We start from the raw sequence: 18,060 nt of genomic DNA on the forward strand, positions 1-18,060 counted from the left end.
ATTACAACAGATGTCAGTTGAGACATTGTTTAAACTCAGATCTTCTTTTTTTTAGGACAAAGTCCTGCTAAGCTTTGTCTTTTTTATGTCTTTTTAGAGTCATTGCTGTGATCAGCCTTATTTCAACACACAGCACCCACTGCTTAGAAGTATTTAAAAAAACTCGGACAGACCAACAACATGCCACCTGCCCAGCACCTAATTGAGTCTGTTTGGCCATTTCTGCAGTGCAATTACAGCAGAGAAAGTAACACATTTATGTCTCAGGAGTAAACCAGACAAAAGCTTCACGTGGAATACACAATGGCCTTGCAAATAATAGAGTAGACATGCCGACCCAAACTACGCAAGCTACATGAAAACCATGCTGCAACCATAAAAAGATAAAGATGTGCTTTTAATGTGAAAGACTTGGGTGTTTTTTTTGTTTCACATCAAGAGACACTAAAAATATTGATGTACCGAAAATTCCTCATCAGTTCACAGGTTAATTATCAAACAAAAAGCTAAAAAAAATGGCATTAAAATAGTTGGCACACCTTTTGTGTAGGCCAATCAAGGTTTACCAGGCAATGTTGTTTCCAAAACTGTCAAATTTACAAATAAGTTGTAGCACCTAACTACGGTGTAAAGCTTTAAAAAGAAAAAAAAAATCCAAAATAGTCTGCAAATTGCAGATTTTCAAACCTGAACTGTCAGATTTTGTTTTTGATTTTGTTTTTCTGAGGTGGGGAGGTGCAAGAAATGTGACCATTTATAAAAAGTTGAACCAAATTAAGAAACTAGGAAGACTAAAACTGAATTAGTTTGTGTTACTATTGGGTTGCACTCTTGTTTCCCATTTGCAGCAGTAAACATGCACGTGGAAACTCATAAAATGTGAAGAAAAATATGCAGTGGTGACGAAGAAGAATCCCATACTGTGGGCGGGGTTAAACGTTGAGCTACTCCTCGATCTGCACACTGCAGCCAGGGGGAGTTGCTTGAACATCTGTTTCCGAACCCAGTATGAACTTGGCATTATACGGAGAATCCTTTCTTCCAAAGTTTGGCCCTTAAAAGTCACCACCCAGCTTATTTTCTTAGCCATCCTGGCTTATTATCAGGATCAGTTCAGTCAACCAGAATCTAGAATCACCTGATCAAGTAATTGGCAGCCGGTTGGACACGAATACCTGAAAAAGAAACTTTAGAGTGGTAGGTCTTCTGTTCAGCAGGTGTGTCCAACTTCAAGCCTCAAGAGCAGCATTCATTTTCTATCACTCACCTGGTACAGTCACAGCCTGTGGTTAGATACGTGTGCACTGTACATATCACCCTGTGATCTCAAAGGAGATGCTCTTGGAACACACTCTTTAGTGAGATCTAATATTCTTTATCAGTAGATGAGCTGCTAGACGGCAAAAACACATTTTATTCAGTCACTTTGTAGATAACAGACCAGGAAAACTCAGTCAAACCATGACCACTTATCCGCTGTTACTTCACACAATGTGGTGCGGGCAGCCTGCTTGCATGCGTGCTTGTCTGCACATGAGGTCTTATATCCACATGTCCCCATTCAAATGTGACGGAGTGAATAATGAGCCATGCTGCATGGCTAACATGGTGTAAGTAGATGTTAACTATGACAAATAGTGCTGTCGGTGGTGACCATGCCTGATCAGTCAGATAGCGCTCACCTCCCTGCCCCTCAATTATTTTGCAGTCTCAAAAGTAAGTGTACGGCAATAAATCTCAAAACACATTTCCTGTTGCTTTCTTCACCCACAATGCAGAGAAAGCTCCCGCTTTGATCCGATACAAAGAAAATACACACATTTTAAAAGAGAGAATCTCTTTTAAGGCAAGACATCAGTGATTTGCTTAATAAATCTTCCTGAAAAAATGATGACTGTACCACATGTTCGATTGGAAATGAGTTGGAGTGACATTTATTCTATACAATCATTTATATCATCTTTGATCCATGCATTTGGTAAACCCGTGTCGTATATGCCTTTCGTTTTGGTTCATGTTTTCTGCCCTACAGTTCATCATCATTCCACTAGGGGCAGTAGAAGAGCTTTTCCTGCTCACTTCAAAATGGCTGCTTCCGTGAAACCTCAAAAACACTGTTTTCAGGAAAAGTTAATTTTCAAAATTTTATGCTGACAATAACCGATTTAATATACTTCATTTTTTGTAAATAACTATGCTGTATTGAAAGAATGAAACAATTATTAGTTAATTCTTTATAACACCGTTACACCGCATGGATAAAATTTGAGACAGGGAGTAAATAAGGGGATTTTTTTCCTTTTGAGGTTTCATCAAATAAAAAAATCTTAATTATCTTTTCCGTGGTAAAAATAGAAAAATTAATGCAGCTTAAAAACTAATATTGAACTAATACTTTTAAGGTCATGTTACACATTTGAACATTTTCCACATGTGAAATTTGACTCTTCGTGATACATGCATACATAATTCATCATTCGTTGATGTGTGCAGATATCGAGAATTCAGTTTTGAGCTGTTCAAAACTTATGGTCGGTTGAGAATTACGCTGTCTATGCATATTCTAGGTAGTTTAAAAGCAAATAAAAAAGAAATCTTATGCTATTGTCTGGGATTTCTGCGGGATGCACAAATTTGTGCCTTTTTCCAAGACTGTTCCACGTCTGTCTAAAAGACTTTTCATGCATGCACCACTGATGTATAACATTAATATCAAGTATACGGCGCACGTCACATTAAAATAAAATAAAAAACACAAAACTTTTTTTTGGGGTTGTTTTTCACATCCATATCCTTGACATGCCTCTATTCTCAGATTTTGAGAGTGGTGATCTTCTGTGGTAATCCCTGAAGGTCTGAGTGGAATGATAACAGGTTCCTTCTGCTTAAATATATATTCTGGTTTAAATCAGTGAGGCATCTGCTGGGAAACAAAAGTCTTGCTTTACTGGAATTTCTTTTATGAAAAAACCAATTTTGGAAATACAGGTCTGTGATCTGGAACAGCAGGAAGACTTGGTCCAAACGTAGGTTTGTTTAGTTTCTTTTGAACAGAGACGTTCAGTCTTCCGTGTAGAAAATATACACATACATTTTGACAGCATTAATTGTTTTCTTCAAAATCCTTTAAGAGGAAATTTTGTATCAACTAAAACACGTTGAGAATTATTTTAAATTTCATTGGTTAATTTGGTTTATTTGAAGCAATTCCAGCAATAAAAGAAAAAGACAATAAAAATGAATATACATTGAGATATCACGTCTAAGACATTACATCAAAAATTGATACGAAAACACAAAACATGTTGCTAACTTTTTACTATAGTGTTGCCTTTCATAAATAGAGATGAGGATTTTGACAATTAATTGATTATTTGTTGTTTTTGTTCAACCAGATCAACCTGTCTGGGGAAGGTTTAAAATCAAATCAAATGGATCTATACCCTTTAACCCTGGAGCCCACAGGGTCAAATGTGGCCACTTTTTTTTTTCTCGTTTGTCATTTAAAAAAAACAAAAACATTTTTATTTAAGAATTAATATTTTTTACAATAACAAAACTGTTAGAATAGTTGAATCCCTTCATTTGTAATGGCTTTCCACTCTGGTGTTTTGCCACCCTCCCGCTAACACCATATAAAATGTTCTAGCTCCGCCCCTGAGGTCAGTGAATCGGATCGTTTAAAGTGAACTAATATCGACTATGAATCGTATTGTCAACCACAAATTATATGAATCGAATCGTTAAAAGGAATCGTTCCACCCTTTATGGACATATTTGCAGTTGTAGTACACATACATGACTCATTAAATCCATCAAATATTATTGACAAATAGAGTTGATTAGTTTTGCTTGGAAATTGTTAAACATTTCCTCCGTAAACAACTTTTTGATTGTATTAAGGATGTTATTAGAGAATAATTACTGGATTGCATTTAGTGTCGCGAAGAACAATTCTACAGACTGATTTCACGATTTTGATCAAACAAGAATTCATAAATGTAAGATTTGTGTTGCGTAACCATGAATGAGTTCAGCAGCTCTCTGAAAGGCAAAAACCTAATCCTTAAATTTGATGTTTCTCATTTGAATCCTGGCTTCTATATTGGAAAGTATATATCAGAGGTTGGAACTCGAGTGCTGATCGGTTAGTTTCTGTTCTCACTGTGGATGTAATCTGTTGGGTTTCTGAAGAGAAAAAAAAAAAAAAAAAGCATGAAACTCACTCTGAAAGCTTTACTCTAGTCTGTACTCCCAAAGGATCAACTGCTGTTTCGAGCTGACTTTCATTAGTCAACTCTGTCCAACTTGACAGGAGTCTTTTTATGCTCCACCTCTCAGCCTCTTGGTAGCTCTTGTTGGCAGTAAAGTCAACTGCAGACAGATGAAGGTCCACTCAAATGCACAATAGAAAAATGATGCCAGCGGCTGAGGAGCTGTAGGAACAGATGTAAAGTAAATGGACTCTGAGCAGGAGCAAAATCAAATAATACACTGCAGCTTGGGTGAATTTTTCCCAGGGTTTAAGTTCATTTGTGTATTTTGAGGCATACACTTTTTCTTGGTATGGTATTAAATTGCATGTACACTAACTAAAATAAGCATGCGGTTTGGAAGCCTTATATTGGGCTCCATGTAAAATCCAAAAATTGGTATTTGTATTTTTTTACTGAAAAATAATGATTACACGTAGTAATAATAATGTCAAGAAAAAGGTCTCCTCTTCTTATATTTTTTCTATATGTTCTAATTGCACTAATTATTTTCTGAAATGGATTTGATACATCTGCCTGCTGTCATTTTTTTATTCTATTATTCCATAATTAATGCTTGAGATAAACTAATAAATAAAATCAAATATATCAAATGATGACATCTTGTCACAAAAAAGTCAAAATCTTACAATAAACTGTGTTGAAATAGCGTGTAACAATCTTGCGAAAACATATATATAGGTCTTACAATTGTCCCAGGACATTACAAAATGATTTTAGAAGATAATAATAATAAATATTGGAAGACCACATTTCAGTCCAAATGTGATATTAAATTAGTCTAAAGAAGAGCACAACTATAGCAAAAATAGCAGTTTACATTAAAAAAACAAACAAACAAAAAAAGGTTGAAACTGATATTTGAAGAGAAATCCCACCACATCCTCTTTAATTAACATGACTTTTACGCCAACAGGGTTTACGTCTGTCAACAAGCTATATTTATTTTTTTAGGATAAACGCTTTGCAAGTTCAGTGTAAATACTGAAAAAAAAAAGTAATTTATGCTGTACTATAGCTTAGTCAAGGCACTTGATGTCACTTAACCACAGCCTTGTGATTTTTTACCGGCCCCCAACTGTTACAGACAAACATGAAAGACAGACCCGCCTGTGTTTTCAATTCACATGAAATATTAATATAGTCAGAGTGTCAGCATATTGTCATCAAAAGGCACCTTGCATATCTGAGAGTTTACGTCATACATTTATATGTAAAAAGATATTCCTGATGTCCTGGTTTGAGAAGATGAACATCATTAGAATGATAGAACTACCTTTTCAGTTACATAGATTGTTTTTATATTTGTTATAAAAAGGTAAAACTCAAGTCACAGATGTTATTAAAGGTAGACTGTCCTGGAACTACAGGATAAGTCTGATTTTGGGACTCTGAGCTTTACCTTTTTCCTCCTTCAGGATCCTTACGGTAACTGAAGGGGAAAAAAATCATTAAATTTTTTAAGACATTGTCAATAGTTTGGTGACTGATTTTGTTTGAAATGGAATGTTTTAAGAAAAATCATGTTAGAAGAATATAACCTTGCATTGCGTGTGATGCCTTCTTAGTAGATTTTGAGAAATGCAAATATTGTAAATTCTACAATTCCATTACATTTTCAAGTCCTTCATGTTGCAGTCAACTGGCCACATTAAAGCCACAATAAAAAAAAAAAATACTATGAACAAAAATTGGATCAATATACTTTCTTGTTAGCACCAAAATGTTTCTATTGCGAAGCAGATATCTTCTTGTAAGCACTGGTTTGTTTCTCGTCTGCACCACCAGATACTTTCTCAAAAGTACCAGATACTTTCTTGTTAGCACCAAATGTTTCTATTGCGCATCAGATACTCTCATGTGCATCAGTTCGTTTCTTACACGCACCAGATAGTTTTTCGTGAGCACAAGAAACCAGTTCAATTTTTTGTATGCATGTCCCTTTAGGGGCCTCGTACAAAACAACCAACAACAAAAAAACAACAACAAAGAAATACATATCTATATATAAATATATCATATGTAAAGATATTCTCACAAAAACCCTAAAAATATCATATAATGTTTAATAAAAAACTTGAATATATCAGTAAAAAACAAATAACTTCTGCTTATCAAAGATTAATATTCTCTATAGTGTAAGCTCATTCTGTTAGAAGAAAAGAGGGGGATAGACAAATTATGCAATGACAACAAATTAAAGTGGATTGAAAAACTGGTATGTTATCATGCCTGAACAGCATGACTATGTGGGTTTCTGAGCTGCTTTAATTTGCTTTATACATTTGCTTGAAGGGAATAAAAAGAGTAAATGGAGTGGGCTGTGCTGGAGGTGGGTTTTAAGCTGTAAGCTATTAGTAAACACTTTATTGTGCCTCTGATGTCGAGGAATTTTGAACAACAAAATCCTTTTTTAGTTTGAGCTAGGTGATTTTGATTTTACCTTTTAAGTAAGTTAAAAATGTCAGGAAAAGTGGCCACATTATTTTTCTTCCTCCACCAGTGATAAAATAAAAAGAATAAAATGACCTGTATGAATAAAGCACTTGTGCCTCTGACCAGTATGCGTTTGCAGTGGTTTCGGTGCCTTGCCCGATGACGCATCAAGACAAGGTTGTTGCGAGGATCAAGTCACCAGTGTTCAAACGCTGACCCGACCTCTGTGAGCCTGCATGAATTATTTCCGTTCTGTTTGTCAACACCTGCCCCATCAACCACTGTGTGTTTGAATGCTGGAGGGTTGGTGATGAAGAATGAAATTGAACTGAAATTTTGAATTGCTTTGCATAGCAGTGCTTCACATGATTTCATTTTTTATTTGAATACTGCACTGAAGGATCCAGGGTCATTGCACACAAGTGTTACCTGTATCATTGAGGTTTCTCATGAAATTTGAATCCATTTCACTTCAGCTTTATCACACATAAGTACGGCAGGTGTGTGCAGGCAAGCACTCAATTGTTAAGGCGAGGCCAGTGATAGCCGTAGAAGTGGGAAGCATTATTTAGGCTCTGTTCATTGACTGCTCTATGGGGAAAAAAACTTTAAACTGAAGGTGTGCAGGAAAACATATAGCACCTGCCGGAAAGCAAGAACAAGTGATGTGAGGGGTGAGCTCCATCTGCCAGAAGCAGGCTCTGAAGATGTCATCCAGCACGGAAAGCGGGAGTCCAATGATTTCCCAGCATGCGTTTATAGATTTAGTAGGATTTTTCCATATGGAGTCTGTGCAGTTTCCCCACCATGCTGCCATACTATGAGCTGGAATGCTCTTAAAAGTGCGGTGATGGAATGCCTTGGACCCCCTTAAGCACCACTTAGGATTTTACTGCAGAAATCTGTAAACAGAGCAAACACTGCAAAGCTTTTTCCATGCACGGCCATCGACTGTATATGAGAACTGGACTAAATGACCCCTGCTGCCGACATCCCATAGACTTCTAGAGAAATAAACAGCTATTACTCTGTCATTTTTCTCAGAATAACCGTTCCTGCTCTGCTACTTTTTAAAAAAAAGGTTGTTTCTATTTTTAACTTATTTTTGTGTTATATATTTTTCTTAAGTTCAATTTATTGAAGTTATAAACTGACCAATCAGTGGTCAATAAGTAGTCTTATGCTGAACGCTCAAAACGTTTGACAGATTCCCTCGCTTTCAAGGGCAACGCCTGTGGACTTCCATCAAGCTCACTTCTGACTGGTGTGAGTGGTTGCCATGGAAACATTAACTCCGTCCGACTCGGATCAGTAAAAGCTTACTGAGGGTTTCTGGTTCCGCCATACAGCGGTCTGAAACACACACACACACACACACAAAAATAGCGACTGAATTGACTTCATTTCACTGGAGCCAGAAGTAACCTATGGGTGATGTCATACTCACTTGGTCCAGTTCTCATGGACAGTCACATTTTTAAAAACTACAAGCAAAAGAAGTAATCCATGCCCTGTCCACTGACTTTAAAAAATTCGTTTTTTTTGTCAAATACTGTAACTTATTTGTTTTGAATGCATCTTGTTTATAAATCACTTCATGCTTCGTTATGTTGTGTACTTTGGGGTCACGGAAGGTTTGGGGCATTGTGTGTGTCTGAAGATCTGTTCATATTGTATATAGTATATATAAAGTTTGATTTGATTTTATATAGGCATATTTTGGATTATAGGAACTGTGAATACAAAGGCTCTGTCCTAATGCAGCTCCCTGCATGCCATATAGAAAACTGTTCAGGCTATTATCAGTAAAATGTTCAAAAGCTCTCATCTGTGGAAAAAACTGTCATATGCTGCCACTAAAGTGACATTAATTCCCTGAAGATCCAAGAATATTCAATCAGGACCCTGTTAAAACTCTCTTTGCACAGCTTAGAAAGTAAAGCTTTGTAGACTGAATCTGTCTTCAGCTCACATCAGAGAACACATCGAGCATCCTGTCTCATTCATGTTCTGTTACAGAGTTTCATCAACCTGCAGATTCCATCAGTTCTGTGGTTATTTTTTATAGCAAGAATCTGCAATCTTTCAAAGAACGTTTTCTTTTTACTCGGATTTGTTAAGGTAATTAATGAAGGACATACATTGGAACTTGGACTCTCAAATGGAAAATACAGTAAAGACTTTCCTAGATTTTTCAAAAAAAGAATTCTGTTTGTCAAGAAACTGACTTATTTTTGCCATAAAACTAAGCTTAAGGGGCAATTTAAGTCTACTTTTTTGTCTTTTCTCTTGATTTGTGTGTTAATGTAGAGCAGATTTATGCTTATAATGAAACAGGTAAGGAAAGGCTCCACACCTGTCATTAGAAATTATTTAAAATTGCAAATGTCATAACTATACTTGTGCATTTTGTGTCCACCTTCAAGAGAATACTGACATACTTACATTTTCTCAATTTTGCAACTACCAATATATCGCTATTCACCCATCTTTTGTATTGCGTATCATGCCAAAGGTTAACTGTACTTAATTGTTTAGTTCAAGGTAAAAACTGAAGAGAGGTTTCTAAAGTTGAAGTAAAAACTATACAATCATCATCTCTCTCTCTCTCTCTCTCTAATATAGAAAATAAGGAGGGTGGTGTCAAAGTACGTCTTTCATTACAATTAGCTTTTTATTTTGTTTTTAAGGTTATTTTAGTATGTCAGTTTTTCGTGAATTATTATTTTATTAGTTAAAATCTGCTTGTTGACCGTTTTTAAAAGTTTGTAAAAAACACTACCAGACTGTAAATATCCTGAACTCAGCACAAAATAAATACATGGATCTCCCAAATATCATCGTTAAAATGTTAATGAAGCCATCTTATTAGATATTTCCAAATCTTAGAGTGCTGTCCTCAAAGTTTAGGATTTGGTTAAACCTCTTTTCCACAGGTAACTTGCAACTCCTGCAAATATATAAATGCAGAACTAATTTGGACCTCCAGTTATTCATGAATATAATTCCATTTTTTGGACCTTGGTAATATCTTGCCAACTTAAAATTGTCAGTCTGAGGGAATAGTGAGTGAAAAAGGTACATGCGGAGAGCAGGAAGAAACGGAGAGGGTGGAATCAGTTTGATGCCCAGAACTGCACAGACGCGTTGATTAAATGCTTCTCCTAACTCACAGGAGCCACTGATAAGACCAGTGCAGAGTGTGTGGGTGTGTGTGTGTGTGTGTGTGAGCATGTGTCTACATTCAAGGTTCTGAATGTAAGCGGTGTCTGCACATGTGCACGCACAAGAGCGAGCATGGATGTCTCAACACCTATTCTCCTGTGTAAACATGCTGACCTGGCAAGGCATCAGTAGACGCTTTGAAGTTGGCAATGGCCGCAGTAATCTCCCTCCCTCCATCTCTGTAAAGTCTCACACACCAACTCAGACACAGATACGCCACTGAACCAGAGGCCAGACTTAACACCGTCGACCTACTTTTAGCTTAGCATGTGGGATGGTTAGTGGTGAACAGACGACCACCCGTGGTACTGAACCAATTCCTTTCAATCAAGGTGTTAGGTGCCCTCTAATCCTAAGTTTCACCATTATTTTTGTGTTGTCTTTTTTTTACAGTTTTTGTAAAGGCTGATATTTTTTTTAGAAAATATCAGAAAAGTGTCCTCAGGCACAGCAAATATTAATTAAAAACTGCAATAAAACTTTCTGAACAGGACAACTCAGAGAAAGGTTTGCATGACACATTGCATGTGAGGGAAGGATTTAGCTATTAAGCCACCCTCCAGCCTCCTTCCTGCCCCATGCTGCCGTCCTACTGTGACCGTCTGATTCTTGGATTCTTCAGTAGCGCAGGCACTCGACGAGGGCTGTTGACACGGGCCTGGGGCCTGGTGATGACCAGACATTAATCTGGTGATCCCCACCGGCCACCTTGGGTCCAAATGGAGAGACAACATGGATGCTGCACAAAACTCACCATGGCGTTGATGGCACCACAGTGACTTAGAGACCTGCATCTTGACAAATTGCGGTTGATACTGAGCAGAATACGAAGAAGACAGTACACTGTGCTTCCTTTTCTGGCATGTTGCCTAATTTGTGCTCAAAATCTGAGTTGAGAATGCCCAGTGGTGCCGAATGGCCCCACCTTTTATGTACCCTCGGCTACTGGGCAGCCAGGGCCACTTGATATGGACAGCTGCCATCTGAAGACATTTACACATTGTCCAATCAGAGCTGCTGTTAGCCAGTGATCCGGCTGCTACCGCCATTTGGGCGCCAAGCTGTGACCTGACTTCATAAAGACGTCATCCTCACCTGACTGACTACCACCTGACTGCCACAGTCTCCATTAATGGCTGCGCCAACAATTAAAAAAAAAAAATTAAATCTCGAAGTTTCTGCCGAAGCCTCCCCATTGCGCAGTGGTAGTTGTATTTTTGACCGACACATTACACAACGCAAAAACTTTGAGAACAGCTGACTGAAATTAATTGTTCATAAAATTAAAATGAATTATTTCAGTTATTTAAAATTTTCAGTTTGTCATCTTTTAGACTGTCGGAATAGAATTTTTTTCTATATTACACTCTATATTTTATATATTCGGTGATGTATCTCACATATTTTTAGTGTTAGTTATTTTCTTTATAGTCACATTCCCCTGTAAAATAAAGACCACGCTGTAAACTAACTAAATAGGTCAAATGGTTGATAAGTATTTCTAGTCGGTTGTTCCTCTATATAACAAATGCTGCATTGTCTGTGGGACATTTTTTCCCCCCCGTGTAAAAAAAGTTAAAGCCCCTCTGATCAGATAGAAAGCTTCTTAGGGTATTAAACCAGGAAAAAAGGGGGCTATCAGAACTTTTACCAAACAGGATTAAAACTGACTCCGTTTAATCTCACCCTGAGATTCAAACACTCTGGGGACCCTTTTTCTCATTTAGGCAGCAAAATTGAATTGAAGCTATAGTGCATTGAAATTTGACATTTATTTTCATTAAGGAATCCAAACTTGGCATGGATCTTAATCTGCAAGCAGCACTGTATTAGGTACGTAATAGCTTTTGAAAATTCAAAATGGCGGGCTATTGCTGGGGTCAAAGATCAACAAAACTGCGGTTGTGGTTGTAGACTTGACCTGGTGGCACGTGTGTGAAATTTCACAAAGAATGCTCTAACAAATGATTTCTTTTCACATATGGTGGGTAAATGTGATAATCGCAAAATTTCAGACTTTACCACAAAATGACCCATAAAAATTGGATAACCTTTTTGGGAAATGCCCAACAGGTGTTTTTAAGTTTAGTGACTGAATTCTGAAACGTTTATGTTTTGAGCCCGTTTCATTTTCTGATTGTTTCTTCTGCTGGGATGTCTTCATTTTTGGGGCGAGGTCGTTCGCCATGCCAAAAATACATTTTACAGAGTACTAGGTACGTCCAAGTTACAGTAAGTTTTTGAGTATGTGGCAGGGGCATCAATTTTGCTCCAAGGTACATAAAGAAAAAAGAATTGCGAAAACAACCTGGAGTCAAGGACAGCTGTGGGGCATAAAGAAGTTGGACAGTAAACAAAATTTGGTTAGAAACAAGTGTCCCAAATGTGTTCTCGCACATAAATATGTTTGAAATAGCAAATAAAACAACTAGAAAACTGGAGAAAAATGGAAGCAACCATCGTTATATAAATGAAAAGAAATGCAGGTATGAAAACAAATTGCAAAGATCAACTGATAGTCTTATTTATGTCAATACTGTCGCTGGAAAATAAATCAATTACAAGATAAACAAGCAGGCACTGTAATATGCATTTTATATCAGATTAGAATCCAGCAAAGATGACAGAGATCGCTTCACTACTGAGACCCAGAAGACATTTTCAATAAAAATAAGACGTGTCTGTTTCATCTATGACTGGTATGTTTCCATGTAAATCTTCAACGCCTGTTCTGCTCGTAGAACAGTATACTAATGCTTGTGCCGTCAGGTTTAGTTTAGCCCCACGTGCTCTCACATCTGACAGAAACATGAAAAAGTTTATAAGCCCAAAGACCTTCTTTAGTTAGGATGCAGCCTGTGTTGTTTACAGAAGCCTGACTAACTTGGTAAGACGTGCCTGTGCAAGCTTCTTGTGAGCATTAGGACAAATGTATTCCTCCCAGCAGAGGTGCAACAACAACCATCTGGTAATACATGAAAGAGGAATGCGACTACAAGCTCTTCTAATCAGGTGGTGCAGTCAGCAATGGACAGAAGAAAAACACTCATTTGTTGATGCAAAAATGGTCTCCGTGGGGTTAATGGACAACAATCCTGAAATGATTGGAAAGAAAGAGCGCGCTTTTGTTGAAGATAGAGCATTGGCTTCATCTCTAAGGGCTGCACTCAGACAGGAACCACAGAACTCAAAAGAACTCAGCCAGCTCTCATGAGTGAGCCTAATTCCTTATGACATGTCTCTAATAGGTAGTCTAGCCACTGGGTTGATGGTGGCAGGGGGCAAATGCAAACTGTCTAAGGTGGGAACAAAATATGCGAAAGGATAAATAAAAGTATCAACTGCAATAAGAGCTTTATTTTTCAGGCAACAAAGTGGGATTTTGTAAAAGAAATCATTAGTTTTGTTATAGTAAGACATTGGATTGCCTGCACTTTGAAACAAATGCTACACATCATCTACACACAATTAACTTTGCAGTTTTATCATGACCTGAAATTATTGCAAGGTCAAAGCCAACTAAAGATATATCCTGCTTACAGCTAGTTTAAATGCATTTCCAACTTAGTCACCCAAACAAGGTCCTGGTATTCCTGGTTTTCTTGCTTACCTTTATCAGTTGATGTCAAACTTGCTTATTTGATTCTTTTCTCAAGTGTTGCGTTCATTTAAAAGATGTTTACTGTGTTGGTCGCTGTACAATATGTGAGATTACGTCCCGCAAGGGGTAAAGCCAAATGATCAAATGATGGGTGTTGTCAGCCTAACAGTTGAACTGAAAAGATAAATTCAATATAAAGGTCATGTCAAACAGCCACTGTGTGCATTTGGCGCATTTTCCATGCATTACATTTCAGTCTTTCATGATAAGTGCGTGATTGACGTAATTAATAAGGGCTTCTTGCGTTCGTCATTTGTCGATGTCCGCAGATGTCCAGGTGTTCTAGTCGATGGTGCTGTACGTGAATTTGGTTTTAAGTTGTTAACAACTTTTGGTTGGTTTAGAATTATGCAGTTTATGTGTATTTTACATAGTTTATATGCAATTTTTACAAAAATTGAACACAATTGTGCTTATTTTTGCAAGATGCAGATTTGTGGCTGTCGACGACTGTTCCACGTATGTTTAACATACATTTTACACATGTACCACCAAACACATGCAATATGCAAATCATGAATGAATTGCAAATAAACAGCACAATAATCCCATGTGGTTCATGTTCTACGTTTATTTGCATGTTCTTTGTGTGGTTTATTTGTACTTCTTCCATCGTTTTGACGTGGTTCATTCGTGATACATCTGCAAAGATTTTACTTAATGACAACAACTTTTCTCACTTTTTCCAAATATATTCACATATGACCAATTTTCATTCATGCAATACATGCAAAATGCACGTAGTGGCTGGGTTCTATGGCCTAAAAGCATTGCATTTTGGAAAGTATCTCAACACAATAGAAAGAAATGTTTCCTCTGAGGTTACAGATAGATGATAAAGAAAAACAATGAGGATGTTTTCCCATTTGATTAAGCAAAAGAGTTAAACACTACATCATCAGCGTAGATGTGTTGACTTGTTCCACAAAGTCAAAATGCATAGAAATCTTTTTTGTCACAACTTCAACTTGAAGTGTTTTCTAAAACTTCCAGGGACAGCTGCAGTTTGATGAGTGTTGATGGGTTTGCGGGCGAGGATGTGCATAAATCTCCAGATGTTGCTGGGTTTGGGAAATGATTGACGAGGTCATGGAAGATAATTTACTATCAACTTTGATAAGGTTTGACAAACTTTTAGTGCTTTAGTCAAGCAAAAATCTGTCACACACTGGATGCAAACCTCCAACACACAGCACATTTAAAGGGTCCTGAATGCACTTCCACAGAGGAAGAGGAGTTCATTGATTCAGGGAGTAGTTTTCTCAACAGGTTCTGGGATTGAGGAGATGAAGATATGATGATGAAGATAACATGTCACTGCAGTGGTGCATAGACGTTACTGACAGTGCCTCTGAATTGGTAAAGGTAGGTGGCCGTCCACTTATGTGAAATAAGATCTGTTAAAGTCTGTAGCAGAGAAACAAAGCAGGAAATATGACCAGTAGTTGAACCTTTGATTGAGAACAAAAAACAAAACAAAAACATTTTCATTTAATTACGGCCATTGATCCATTGGGGTGCTCTTAATAGATTTCTCCAGGGGTTAAAGATGAGTTTTCAAACCAAGTCACATCTTTCAAGTATTTGGAGCGGATGTAAAAATAATTTTAAGGAGACAACTTTTTGGTAACTGGATAGGCTCCAGAAATCTGTACTAATAACCCTGCTGTATGCAAGATCGGGTAGTCCAAGAAAATAATTTTGTGTTAGAAAAAGGGCAGCATGCTGTATCTAAACATTGGTATCTCAAGATATTAAATATAAGGAAGAGGCACTGCCAAAAAGAATGATGGAGGGAATATTTGTGCTACAGTAAATTCAATTCCTGGAATTCCTGGAAAAGCTTTTGTATCCTCCGGAAGTTTCTAGAAGTGGACGGGAAGGGGGGGGGGATATCAAACTTTATTAGACTTTATGCTTGGATTGTTAGACTGACAACCTAACTTTGGATAAATGAATAAATGAAGGTTATGATTAACATTAATATCTTGAGACGATAGGATCATATTTAACAAAAAATACTTAAATCTCTGTTATCTCAATAAAATGCATACATTGCTTGAGATTGATTCAACCAAATAATTGTTGATGAAAAACAGTAGAACAAAATATGAAAGAAGCTCATTCACATAATAAAAACATGTAACGCATACCAAATGAGTTAGCTTTTCAAAATAAAAGTACACAGTAAAAGTAGAAATGTTTGAATCAAACTAGTTGGTTTAAGACTGTGAAACCTTGGATAATTAGGTTTCACATCTGTTAGGTGCAAAGAATCTTAAGGCCATCGACTGAAAAGCTTTACAACCGAATATCAGTTTCTTAGTTGAGATTTTTCTCAAGCAAGAAGCAATCACATAATGTCATTATTATTGAAACAAGACACTAACAACCTATTACCTTTTTATCAAATTATCTGTTGGCAACAACGCAATTTCCCCATTGTGGGATCCATCCATCCATCCATCCATCTGGTTTTAAGACATCTGTTTTTATCGTTTATGTCTAACTGACATGTTCATTTTCTATGCGTTTCGGTAAAAAATGTGATCCAGTGTGTGTGCCATTCAGGGTCCAAACTTAATGGGTTAAACACCTTGAAAAGCACACAAAGTACAATAATTCTGGTAGCAGAAATTCATGCGTTCCTAAATTATAGATTTCTTTAAACACAGAATTACCCTAAATTTATAGAAGCTTTCCTAAACATTTTTTATCCTTAAAAGTGTCGGTGGGTCAAAAAACTCAGAGACTCCTGTGTGACCAACAGGTTTTGACAGTAAAAGTATTCGACAGGCCCCAGGTTGACCAAACCCATTCTGTCTTTTCAAGAGCTCTCATTCCATTCAGCCAACATACCTCACATGCAGCCACAAAGCAGAATCCCACTTGCCAATGGGTGATCCAGCCTCATTTCTTTTCAACATGCATTAAAAGTTATAATGAAGTTCAACATAAATTTATAGGAGAGCAAGGATCAAGAAAAAAAAAAGCCATTAAAGCCAAGACACCAACCTCCTGTCACCTCTGACTTTCTCCCCTCTCCATCCCCCCTCTCTCATGTAGGTGACAGCTTGTGTAATTTAAACTAATCGGATGACTCCCTCTCTCTTCATAATCCCACTCACGAAGGCTGCTGGGGGGATAACCTGCTTTTACAGAGACCAGGGCTGGAGACCATGCAGCTTATTGAGACGTGGATGATCTCCAAGTACTTGTTGAAAATGAACCTCAGAAAGGAGCAACTGGTTACAAGCAACTTATATTTATAGGAAAAATACTTTTGGGCCAATTTGAATACTATGTAGCAACGTTTATGACGTTTACAAGAAAGTCAAGTGAAGAAGGTTACATAAAAAAATAATAAATCCTCAAGCCGATTTTCAGTCAGACTTTATCAGTCCGATCACAGCACAGGGGTGTTAATTTATAGATCGAGGTCATGAGAACTTGTAGATAAACATTGTACAGGACTGCCAATTTAGGACGTGAAAGACGGTTTCAGCACCACGGACAGCGCATTCTTCAAATCCCAGGGAAACATCAAAGAAGGTTCCCAAAACTGCACTAAAACCTGCTTTATAGTTATTGCAGCTCTATTTTTTGTATTTTAACCCTTAAACTCTTTACAAACTTGCATTTTTTTTTTCAAATAAATAAAACAATTTTAACTTAAATTGAGCTTGAAAAAAAGGGAACAGATATTGAAAAGCGAGGTCACTCTTGACTCGAAAGACTAATTCATTAGAGAAATACCGGCTCAAGCGGGAAGCTTACCGTGTTATCCTCACCGAGGCCATATGTTGAACATGCAAATCTACTTTTCCACACACTGTTGCTGTCTCTGGGCCGCGTTAAAACACAAACCGCCGATGGAAATCCAAGAAATAACATCCACACAACTCATCAACTCAGTCAGCCCCCACTTCTTCTTGAGTCTCTTTTCTTATTTCTTTACTCGGGCTTCAGTATATTCCGCTGTCCAAGACGGGAAAAGAAAGCATTTCACGGATGAGGTGACATTGGTTTGGTCCTCACGAAGTCAAAAAGGAGCAGAAAAAAAAGAAAGGATCCTCCTCAGAAGTCTTTAGCCTCAAAGCTCACTCAGAGGAAGCGAGGAGGAGCAACAGTGAATGCTGTTCTCTCCTGCTCCCCCAACTACACAGTGAGGCGGAGAGGGAGAAGGAGGCGACATGAGCTGAAGGAATAAAAAGGAGGGGGGGGGGGGATGCGGACTCAGGGAGGGAGGTTTTGTCTTAAAGTATCCCCGCCTTTACCGCAGGAGCAGAGAGCGGCAGACACGGAGATCGCTGCGCCTTAATCTAATTACGAGGAGAAAGAAAACAAAAAGAAGACGCACGGATTACCGGCTGCTATTCGCTCAGTGTCTGCTTTTTGCGCCCCACGGCGGGCAGGAAAGTAGATGTGCACCTCCGTCCAAGTGCAACCAGTCGGTATAATTCA

At 37.6% G+C, this 18,060-nt stretch overlaps 1 protein-coding gene across 3 annotated transcripts in view; it reads right to left on the bottom strand.

The window, feature by feature from the left end:
* The window catches only part of LOC101164350 (protocadherin-15), a 231,738-nt gene extending 213,974 nt beyond the window's left edge, over positions 1 to 17,764 (bottom strand). For all 3 annotated transcript variants that reach the window (XM_020711888.2, XM_011487983.3, XM_020711887.2), the window contains exon 1: positions 17,374 to 17,764. The gene's annotated coding sequence lies outside the window, so the exon portion shown is untranslated. The remainder of the gene's footprint in view (positions 1 to 17,373) is intronic.
* Positions 17,765 to 18,060: the final 296 nt, after the last annotated feature.

This window comes from Oryzias latipes, chromosome 19 (assembly GCF_002234675.1).
Source record: "Oryzias latipes chromosome 19, ASM223467v1".
Lineage (NCBI taxonomy): Eukaryota > Metazoa > Chordata > Actinopteri > Beloniformes > Adrianichthyidae > Oryzias > Oryzias latipes.